This window comes from Macaca fascicularis, chromosome 12 (genome assembly GCF_037993035.2).
Source record: "Macaca fascicularis isolate 582-1 chromosome 12, T2T-MFA8v1.1".
Classification (NCBI taxonomy): Eukaryota; Metazoa; Chordata; class Mammalia; order Primates; family Cercopithecidae; genus Macaca; species Macaca fascicularis.
Window position 1 is genome coordinate 50704151 of NC_088386.1, and position 12017 is coordinate 50716167.

General features: G+C 36.2%; 1 long non-coding RNA gene across 6 annotated transcripts in view; it reads left to right on the forward strand.

Moving 5' to 3' along the window:
- The window catches only part of LOC107127005 (uncharacterized), a 52448-nt gene extending 42292 nt beyond the window's left edge, over positions 1-10156 (forward strand). For 5 of the 6 annotated variants that reach the window (XR_012420944.1, XR_010579872.1, XR_012420941.1 and 2 more), the window contains one exon: positions 5506-6070. This is a non-coding gene — a long non-coding RNA (uncharacterized lncRNA). Of the gene's footprint in view, positions 1-5505; positions 6071-10114 lie in introns of those variants that run through there. The other variant, XR_001484266.3, reaches the window with a different exon arrangement.
- Positions 10157-12017: the final 1861 nt, after the last annotated feature.

Consider the following 12017-nt stretch of genomic DNA (forward strand, 5'->3'; position numbering starts at 1 on the left):
AAATACATCGCTGTTATGGCTTTGGGGATATCTTGTCAACTGTGTATTCCAGTTTTGAGATTTTTTTTCTTAATAGCTTCTCCTTTATTTTAACAGTTATTAACGTTTCTGCTCCAAAAATCCCTGTGTTTCTAGAAAGCTAATCATTGTCAGACCTTCTTTTGTTGTTTGTTTTGTATTTAATTTTACTTTAAGTTCCAGGATACATGTACAGAATGTGTAGTTTTGTTACATAGGTATACACGTGCCATGGTGGTTCGCTGCACCCATCAACCCGTCATCTAGGTTGTAAGCGCCACATACATTGGGTATTTGTCCTAATGCTCTCCCGTCCCTTGCCTCCCATCCCACAACAGGCCCTGGTGTGTGATGTTTCCCTACCTATGTCCATGTGTTCTCATTGTTCAACTCCCACTTATGAGTGAGAACATGGCGATGTTTGGTTTTCTGTTCCTGTGTTAGTTTGCTGAGAATGGTGGCTCCCAGCTTCATCTATGTCCCTGCAAAGGATATTATCTCATTATTTTTTATGGCTGCATAATATTCCATGGTATAAAAGAAACTATCATCAGAGTGAACAGGAAATGTACAGAATGGGAGAAAAATTTCGCCATCTACCCATCTGACAAAGGTCTAATCTGGAATCTACAAGGAACTTAAAAAAATTTACAAGAAAAAAACAACCCCATCAAAAAGTGAGAGAAGGATATAAACAGATGGTTATCAAAACAAAACATTTATGTGGGCACAAATATGTGAAAAAAAGCTCATCATCACTGGTCATTAGAGAAATGCAAATCAAAACCACAATGAGATACCATCTCATGCCAGTCAGAAAGGTGATTATTAAAGTCAGGAAACAATAGATGCTGGCAAAGCTATGGAGAAATAGGGATGCTTTTACACACTGGTGGGAGTGTAAATTAGTTCAACCACTGTGGAAAACAGTGTAGCAATTCCTCAAGGATCTAGAGCCAGAAATACCATTTGATCCAGCAATTCCATTACTGGGTATATACCCAAAGGATTATAAATCATTCTGCTGTAAAGACACATGCACACTTATGTTTGTTGCAGCACTGTTTACAATAGCAAAGACTTGGAAGCAACCCAAATGCCCATCAATGATAGAACAGTTTCGAGATTATACATTACCTTTATTTCTGGCCTTTCCATTGTTCACTTTCAGTCATTTCATTGCTTATTAACAACAGAGAGCTTGAAGGGAATAGACCCTATGGTAAAGTGAAATCAGAAAATGCTGCACTTGGTCCTTTTAAAAACATAAAGAGTATGAAACACATTAAAATGAAATCTTTGAACTAATCATGAACTAAACATTTGCCTTATCTTTACTGTGGATAAATAAGATTTGGCTATGAAGACTGCAGAGCATCTTGGTGAAAATTTCCTTCTCAATATCTAATGATAATGTCAACAAAAAAACTTTGAAATATAAACATAATCATATAATTATTGACGTATTTAGTCATTAGAATTTTGCCTAATAGGGGGTTGGGCACGGTGGCTCACGTCTGTAATCCCAGCAGTTTGGGAGGCCCAGGTGGACAGATCACGAGGTCAGGAGGTTGAGACCATCCTGGCTAACATGGTGAAACCCCATCTCTACTAAAAATACAAAAATTAGTCGGGCGCGATGGCAGGTGCCTGTAATCCCAGCTGAGGGATTACTGAGACAGGAGAATTGCTTGAACCCGGGTGGCAGAGGTTGCAGTAAGCCAAGATCGTGACACTGCACTCCAGCTTGGGCAACAGAGTGAGACTCCGTCTCAAAAATAAAATAAAATAAAATAAAATAAAATAAAATAAAGAATTTTGCCTAATAAGAATTTAGTGTTGGTCCCTAAGGAAAGCCATGCATTTAAAAACTGATTGTAATTGAATCCCTAAAGGTGAAACAAAGTAAGCAAATCATAAAAGAATTAATTCTAAGAAAATATGACTTTATCTGATTGTGATATAATATAGAGACATATTACCTGAATATGCAGACATATGATGTATGTATTCTAAGTCGTATTAGTATTTGTAATACAAATATTTTTGAGTACCATAGTAACAAACACAGACATGAATAAAGTATGCCAATCTGATTTATAGGCTTATACGTAGAGTACGTCATAATATAATTTTTGAATAGATCTTTGCTTTGTATGAAGTAAGATTTGGATTGGTAAAATATTTTGTGTTCATATAATTTGAATGCTCATTAATGACAGTTCAAGAATTATAAAACTATTAAGATTTTCTGAACGGAACATCATAAAAATTGTCTAATGATCTTTGTATGGCACCATTAGCATCTAAAATATGTGTGTGTATATATAGAAAACACTTTTTTTTATTATACCTTAAGTTCTGGGATACCTGTGCAAACCGTGCAGGTTTGTTACATAGGTATGCACGTGCCCTGGTGGTTTGCTGCACCCATCAACCCGTCATCTACATTAGGTATTCCTCCTAATGCTATCCCACCCCTAGCCCCCCATTCCCTGACAGGCCAGTATGTGATGTTTCCTCCCTGTGTCCATGTGTTCTTATTGTTCAACTCCCACTTATGAGTGAGAATATGTGGTGTTTGGTTTTCTGTTCCTGTGTTACTTTGCTGAGAATAATGGTTTCCAGCTTCATCCATGTCACTGCCAAGGACATGAACTCATCCTTTTTTATGGCTGCATACTATTCCATGGTGTATATGTGCCACATTTTCTTTATTCAGTCTATTATTGATGGACATTTGGGTTGATTCCAAGTCTTTGCAATTGTGAACAGTGCTACAATAAACATACATGTGCATGTGTCTTTATAGAAGAATGATTTCTAATTCTTTGGGTATTTACCCAGTACTGGTATTGGTGGGTCAAATGGTATTTCTAGTTCTAGCTCCTTGAGGAATTGCCACACTGTCTTCCACAATGGTTTAACAAATTTACACTCCCACCAACAGTGTAAATTCATTCCTGTGTCTCCACAGCCTCTCCAGCATCTTTCGTTTCCTGACGTTTTAATGATTGCCATTCTAACTGGCTTGAGATGGTATCTCATTGTGTCTTTGATTTGTGTTCCTCTAATGACCAGTGATGAGATTTTTTTCATATGTTTGTTGGCTCCATAAATGTCTTCTTTTGAGAAGTGTTTTTTCATATCCTTTGCCCCCTTTTTAATGTTGTTGTTTTTTTTTTCTTGTAAACATTATTGGTGTGTAGAAACACTACTGATTTTGATTTTGCTTCCTGCAATTTTACTAAATTCATTTATTAAATTTAAGAGAATTTGGTAGAGTCTTTATGTTTTTCTAAATATAAAATCATGTCATTAGCAAACAGGAATAATTTGACTTACACTTTTCCAATTTAGATCCCCCTTATTTTTGTATTTTTCTTACCTACTTGCTCTAGCTAGGACTTCCTAGCGTGAATAGTAATGGTGAAAGTGGGCATCCTTGTCTTGTTGCACTTCTTCGAAGAATGCTCTTGACTTTTCCCTATTCAGCATGATGTTGGCTATGGGCTTGTTGTATATGGCCTTAGTTATTCTAAGATATGCACCTTCTATGCCTAGTCTGTTGAGAGTTTTTATGATGAAGGGATGATGAATTCTATCAAATAGTTTTTCTGCATCTATTGAGGTGACTATATGGTTTTGTCTTTCATTCCGTTTATGTAATGTATCACATTTATTGGTTTGCATATGTGGAACTATCCTTACATGTCTAGTATAAAACCCACTTAATCATGGTGTATTATCTTTTTGATGTGCTGTTGGATTTGGATTGCTCATATTTTGTTGAGGATAGTTGCATCTGTGTTTATCAGTGATATTGATCTGTAGGTTTCTTTTTTTTATCATGCCCTTTTCTAGTTTTGATATAATGATGATACCGGTCTCGTGGCATTAGCTAGGGAGAATTTCCTCCTCCTCTATATTTGAAACAAGATTCTTACTACAACTAAGCTATGCAGACCTATCAAGAATGAATTCAAGTTTGAGACATCATTAAGAAGAGGGCTCACAAGACTAAAGTTTGGTGAAGGAGACAGTCTGTCAGTGTCTGGATTTTAGAAATGTGTTACAAGCTTGATCATTACTCTTTTATTTTGATTGTATATGTGCAGTATTACATTGCTGTAAACATTGTCTTCTACATTCTAAAATTTCTGAAACAGGGTTGCAGCTAAATATCGAAGTGTACATTTAATGTTATAGTCTTTTTTTCTCTGGAAAAATATAATACATGAACAAAATAATATATTCTTAAAAATTTTTAAGTGATACTTATTCAGTATCATAAAATTCTTCTCTATTGAAAATGAAAAAAATCTTAGGAACGTTAAAGCTGATTATCAGTTATATAAAAATAAGAGATTTGCCTATTAAACAAAGCAATCTTTAATATAAATTCAAGATTACATTTTTTTTTCTTCTATCAAGTGGGTACGGTAAACACAGTAAGTAGTTAAGAATACTGTCTTTAGAGCCATAAGATGAAGTTTTAAATTCTTAATCTGGTAAGAGCCTCTTAAAGGATGTAAATACCATCTTGGAAAAATGCCCCAATCATTTTAAGTATCAAATGTAATATAAAGATAAGAGTATATTACTTCTAGGATTGTGGTTAAAATTGAACATAATATTTTTTTGAAAAAACAGTATGGTATTTCATTAATACTAATACCTCAATATATGTTTAATTATTAAGATCAACCTGTGATGGCATTATTTGACCATGAATAAAAATGTACTTTAAACGTCTAAAGGATCATTGTAATATAGATGTTGACGAATACTTCATGTTTGTATCTATGAAAAAGAGATAGATAAGATTATCTGAAGGCAGAAACAGTAGAATTCATCAAGAAGTGATTAAACATCGAAAGACACACTTCTCATCAACTCTTTCTCAAGAAGCTATTTACGTCAAAATATAGCTCTCTGTCCAGAAACATTTATGTCTATGCATTTTCAGATAATTGCCTGGACCCATACTTTGAATTTTCTTTCCACAAAGTGTACAATGTATATAGTCTCTCATGAAGCTGTAGTGAGTGACAGGGAGAATCCTGTACCGCCAGAAACTGGTCTGTATGCTACACTGTAGACGCCAAAGTCGGCTGCTAAATAAAGAGGCATACAAAAAAAAAAAAAAAAAAAAAGTCAATCCAAAGGGGCAAAGGCAAGCTCTGTGACTAGCAGCTAAAAATAACTTCTAAAGGTGAGGGCTGGGAAAATCCCCTGAGACAAGGTTACAAATCTAGATTTGAAGTAGACAGCCTTTTATAAAATGCCAGTGGAAGAGCTCTTGGTGAGATAGAAGGCTGTTACTGACTCTGAACTAGTCGGACAAGTTAAACAAGTGGTAGTCTTAGGAAAAGGGTATAATAATTCTAACTACAAGGTATTGAAGAAGGTTTCACTTATCACTTAAGAAGAAATACCTTAAAGAATAGGACACAGCTATAATGTGAAACTTTGTTCTTTCTGTAGGAAGAAAATAAAATGAAATGCATTAAGGGAATGCCTGTGTGACTTTAGCGAACAATTTCAGCAGAAAAACTTGCCTGATATTAGCCAACAAGACTGGAAATTAAGATGGAGGCATTGGCCGGTTCCGGCGGCTCACGCCTGAAGTCCCAGCACTTTGGGAGGCCGAGGTAGGTGGATCACAAGGTCAGGAGATCGAGACCATCCTGGCTAGCACGGTGAAACCCCGTCTCTACGAAAAATACAAAAAAATTAGCCGGGTGAGGTGGCGGGCGCCTGTAGTCCCAGCTACTCAGGAGACTGAGGCAGGAGAATGGCGGGAACCCGGGAGGCGGAGCTTGCAGTGAGCTGAGATGGCGCCACTGCACTCTAGCCTGAGCGACAGAGCGAGACTCCGTCTCAAAAAAAGAAAAAAGAAGAAGAAGAAGGTATTGAGGCCGGGTGCAGTGGCTCACAACTGTAATTCCAGCACTTTGGGAGGCCGAGGTGGGCCAATCACCTGAGGTCAGGAGTTCAAGACCAACCTGACCAACATGGCAAAACCCTGTCTCTACTAAAAATACAAAAATTAGCCGGGCCTGGAGGCACTTGCCTGTACTAAGCGGCTACTCAGGTGGCTGAGGCAGGAGAATCGCTTGAACCCAGGAGGTAGGGGTTGTTGTGAGCTGAGATTGTGCCAGTGCACTCCAGCCTGGGTGACAGAGTGACACTCTGCCTCAAAAAAAAAAAAAAAAAAAAAAAAAAAAAAAAAAAAGGCATTGAATTTGCTTAAGTAAATTTACAATTTATAATGATTTATGGTATACTCTTGGCTTAAAAGAAGTGATTTTAACTTGGTTTGGGTTTTAAAATTTCAATTGTGTGTCAAATTATCTGCATGCCAATACTTTTTATTTGTTCATAAGTTAGACATTTAATGCATGGACTTCTCGCTTTAATTTTACCCCTGTGGCTCATGTTAATCCAGATTCCTAATTTACCACTTCCATTAATTTTAGTAGCTACATATATCATGACACAGTTCCCACTACCTCTTTATTTATTCCACTTCCCGATCCACCCTTCATTAGCAGTTGCCTGTCTTCCCTTCTTCTATAGAGTCCTTGAACATAATTTTCTCAATCAAACATGTTCTTAACAAACTAACAAGATACATTTTCATGTGTTTGATATACTTTGCTTGTTTTGTTTTGGTTTTCCCAGATAATTTCTGCTTCAGGCATGACTACACAGACCAGCCTGAGGCAAAGGTAAACAAATTAATGTGAAAAAGGAGAGGAAAAAATACATGGAAAACAGAATACAAATCAGCATTTCAGTACATTATCCTGGCCTTCTTATTTGCTTTTTATCTGAAAGGAAAATTCTTATTTCTTCTCTGCTCAACTGTTACTCTCACTACTTCACTTCTGACACCAAATGTGTGAGCTTTTTCTAAAAACTTCAACTTAATACTCTAGTAACACTAACTGGGTGTCCTTCGATTTGATCAAATTCTAAAACTAACCAGAGTTAGCACAGACCCCACAGGCACGTTAAGAACTCAGTCTCAGAAGACAGCCTTCTATTTCCAATGTCAGTCGCAAGTCTAAATTGTCACTTGTGCTTCTGATTGGTTATAAATTGGAGATTCTCATAAACCCCTCCTCAGGCACAATAACTTGCAAGTATGGCTCCCAGGGGTCGGGAAAACAGTTTATTCACTAGATTACCAGTTTACTATAAAAAGGTACAACTGAGGAACAGCCAGCCAGGAGAGATGAATAGGTATCTGTAAGAGAACTTTCATGCTTTGTCAGATGCACCACCCTTCCAAGACCTGTGTGTTTTCACCAACTTGGAAACTCTCCAAGCTCATCCTTTGGGGTTTATATGGAGGCTTCATTAAGTAGGCATGATCAATTACACCATTGGCCATTGGTGGTTCAACCAATCTCCAGCCATTCTTCTCTCCCTGAGGTGAGTGTGGAATGGGGAGGAAGGTTCCAACCACCTAATCACATAGTTGCTTCTCCTCTCAACCAGCTAACCATCTTTGGGGACTTTCCATAAATGGCCTCATTAACACAAACTTAGGTCAGTTCAAAGGGTCTTGTTATGAAAAACATAACAATTCTCCTTTTATCTTTATCACTTTTATCACTTAGGAAATTCCAAGAGTTTCAGGAGCTCTGGGTCACAAATGGGACAAAGACCGAATACATGTTTCTAATTATAAATCACAATATCACAGTCTTATTTAAAGTAGGGTGACAGCTTTGACTCAAATTAGAAAAGCCTTTCCTTCGGACCTAGTGGGCCCTGTTGATCCAAGAGGTTTCTACTTTCTATTTGATTGTTGGCATTACTTCATGTGATCCATTTACTTTCTGCATTCATATTATACATATAATAGGTCAACGATGAGTGACCTTCACATTTCCTTTTCTGTCATCAGAAATCTTATTGACCTGTTTCAGTATTTAGGGAATTTCTTGAGATAAACTTTTACTACACTGAATCAATTTTACTCGTTTCTGCTACTTAATAGCTCCCATTAAGTTATTTTTTAAATATTTATTTATTTTTGAGATGGAGTCTCTCTCTGTCGCCCATGCTAGAGCGCAGTGGCGTGATCTCGGCTCACTCAACCTCCCCCTCCCAAGTCCAATTGATTCTCCTGCCTCAGCCTCCAGAGTAGCTGGGATTAGAGGCATGCGTAGCTAGTCTGGTCTGGAACTCCTGACGTCAGGTGAACCACTCATCTCAGCCTCCCAAAGTGCTGGGATTACAGGCATGAGCCACATTAATTAATTTTTAAAAATTTAACTTTTTAAATCTTTATTAATTATTATGTCCTATCAGAATTTTTAATGGATTGACACTTTCGACCTCATTGAGATTACAAAAAAGGATATTTTTAGAAACTTTCTCCTGTTTATCAACATGTTCCTTTTCTATTTTGTTTATTTGTTTATTTTTCTGAAAGATTTAGGGGATACTGGATATATTGCATAGTTGTGAAATCTATTTTTTAGTTTCTGGTTTCTTTAAGAGGTTAATATTTGGTTGTTCATCTTCATATAAACTGCCTTCTTTAGAATATACATATGTATATATATATATATGTATATATATATATGCCAAATAATTTTCTCTTTGCTTATTCTTTCAGAAGGAAGTGTGTCTTTGGACCCTCATTATAATTAAGATAGTCCTTTTAGAGTTTTTTTGGGTGTAGTTTAAAAAATTAGTCTTACATGAAGAGGGAAGAGGAAGGATTATTTTTTCTGCATTCTCATATTGATAATCAGGAATTGTGTTTTTCTGTGAAGCACAGACATATGGAGAAAATATCCTCAGGGAACCGTGTGCTGATGGAATGCACAATCACTGCTGTGGGGATTAATTTTGATAGTTGGGAGTTAGTTTGGGGGCAAAACTCTCCCCTCTAATGGGCATATCTGATCCTGTGGAGAGCCTGTATCAGTAGTAACCACTTTTACAGGGCTCTCTGTGCCTCTAACGAGAGAATAGATTGCCTCCTCTCACAATTACCTTTGAATACATTGGGCCCACCTGGATAATGCAAAATAATCTTCCCATTTCAGGATCCTAAATTTAATCACATCTACAAAGTCACTTACGCCTTGTAATATAACATAGTCACAAGGATTAGTAGGGAGACATCTTTGTGAGACAATTATTGTGTATGTCACAGCGACATTTATAATATAACTGTAGCTTAAACAAATGTTAACATCATAAAACAAAAAGACACTGAGGATTCACTGCAATTTAAGAAGACAAAAGATACACAAAAAGTAAGTGCAGTGCATGATCTTGGATTAGACCTGGCACCAGAAAAAAATTGCTATAAATTATTATCAGAATAATTGACATAATTTAAATAATTGAACTATGATTATGTTAATGAATGTTCTTGTTCTGAGGGAAAAAATGCACAGAATTATTTAGGAATAAAAAGGCATACTGCGGCAACATACTCCCAAATGTATTGATAATAATAATAAATAAAGAAGAAATGACAGAGTAAATTTGGTAAAATGTCAATAATTGGTTAATCTATTAAAGAGATGAAGGAGTTCCTTGTGAGAATTTTGCTAATTTTTCTGTATCTTTGAAATTATTTCCAAATAAAACTATATAAAATATACTTTCCAAAAGATCTCTTACATTATGAAATTATCAGGTAAGCTCTTTATTTTCAGCACATATACAAACAGGATTAAACAGATATTATCTTTACGACACATCAACTGAGGATGACAGGAAAAGTAGATAAATGAGGTCCAGATGAGAAGGCAGTAGAGTCAAATGTGTTCAGGGTTGGTCCCTAAAGTGAGGTTGCCTTTCTGTCCAGTGAGACGGTACTATATCGGACTGTGAGGTCAGTGATAAATTAGACCTTCTTTCTGAGCTTTAGAGTATTTCAGAAGATTTTTTCAGTTGTGGAGTAACATGATAGAAGCAATAATTAAGGCATAAGTGTTGGTGATGGATTAGAGGAAAGTAACTTTAGAATTTGGCAGCTATGGAAACTTACAACATGCTATATGGCTTTTTTAGCATTCTAATTTTGCGATGGTAAGAATCGAAGCTTGTATATCAGCAGGTGGCCTGGAGAGGAAGAGATATGGAGTTATTACAAAAAGGAATCTGTAGTACTTGAAAACAAGCAAGAAACAGCAAGACAGAGGAAGATGAAACTAAGAAGAATAAGAATCTTTTGTTTTCAGTTTCGATAACGAAGCAAATAATGGAACCGATGACAGGAAAATTGGTATGTGAAGATGATTAATTTACTATTTGGCATTATAAGGCTTACTGAATGGCAAGATAAATAATAAAAGATAATCAGTAAGATATTGCAGGTGTAGGACCTGATCTCAGTAGATACAAAAGAAAGTTCAGTTACAAAACTTAGTCAGCAGAAAACGCCTACTGATTTTGATAACTCACATTAACATTAGGCCTAGAGTTATTTGATGTTATGGAAACATGGAAAATCTAATATGGTAAGAAGAGAAATTTATTTTAACTTAATCTATTTCCATACTTACACTGCAATAAGCTGTCATCTTATGCTGTTTAAAGTTTCCATTTCAAGATAAAATGGATTTTGTATGTATAATTTGTCTCTAATTTTATCATGTACTGTTATTTTAAAGCAATGTGTCAGATCTATTTTAATCAAAATTTCATAATTTTAGAACCTGTGTAAAAATTAACTGCAAAATCTATGAAATTACACTCGAGTTGTCATCAGTAATTCCTCCTGGTACTTTTTAGAAAAAAATTCATTCATTCCCTCCTCCAAATATGCAATATAAATTCTACTCTGTTAATGGGTTCTGCAAAACTGATGATTATGGCTTAGCAGTTAAATACTCTGTAGGGATTTTTCTTCTTTTTTACATTTCCTAGTTCTATAGCCCCCTGAAGAACTTCCAACTGAAGAAAAAGTTCTGTTTTTTGTTTTATCTATCTATGCTTCTAACTAAATCCAGTGGACTGCTCTCCATGGGATCCCATAGTGGTGTAGCATCCTTTGAAAACAATAGCCTCCATCATCATAGACATTTATTGAGCACTTGCAATGTATTAAATGTCGTATTAGTGGATGATAATTTAACAGATGAGAAAGTACAGTGTATTTGTTCCTTCTGCTTCTGTAACAAATTGCCACAATCATAATCCCTTATAATACTGCAGAATTACACTCTTACAGTTCTGGAGATCAAAAGTCTAAAAACAAGGTGTTAGTAAGACTGTGCTCCTTTAGGACGCTTCATGGAAGAATCTTTTTCTTTACCTTTTCCAGCTTCTAGAAGTCATCTCAGTCATTGGCTCATGGCTCTTCCTCCATCTCTAAAGCCTATCACTCCTACCTCTGCTTCTGTCCCAACTCCTTTTGCCTTTGACTTTTTTACCTCTCTGCTAAAAGGACCTTGTGATTACATTAGGCTTACCTAGATCCAGGATAATATCTTTAATTTATTCACATCTTCAATGTCCCTATTACCATTAAAGATAACATATTCACAAGTTCTGGAAATTAAGAAGTAGACATCTTTGGTCTCAAACTCCTGACCTCAAGTGATCCATGCACCTCTCCTCCCAAAGTACCGGGATTACAGGTGTGAGCCGCCGCACCTGACCTAGAAGTAGACATCTTTGGGAAGCCATTATTCTGTCTACCACACATCAGTCAGAGATATAAATACCTTGCCAGTGTCACCCAATTTCTTACAGAGCAGAGGTCCGAACAAACTCAGAATTATGTAACCACAAATCATGCGCACCCAATCGCTACACCCTCCTGTCCTCCCGGATAGGTCTTATAGTCTCCATCTTCTGAGACTCCCTATCTACATCAATTCCCAACAATAGTGCCACGAAACACATATACTTCATATAATGAGGACTTTAGAAATGGAATCACCATAAGAACACATGTTTTATTCCTTCAAGAAAATCTGGGCATATACTACTTGTCTATAAGCCTTACTATG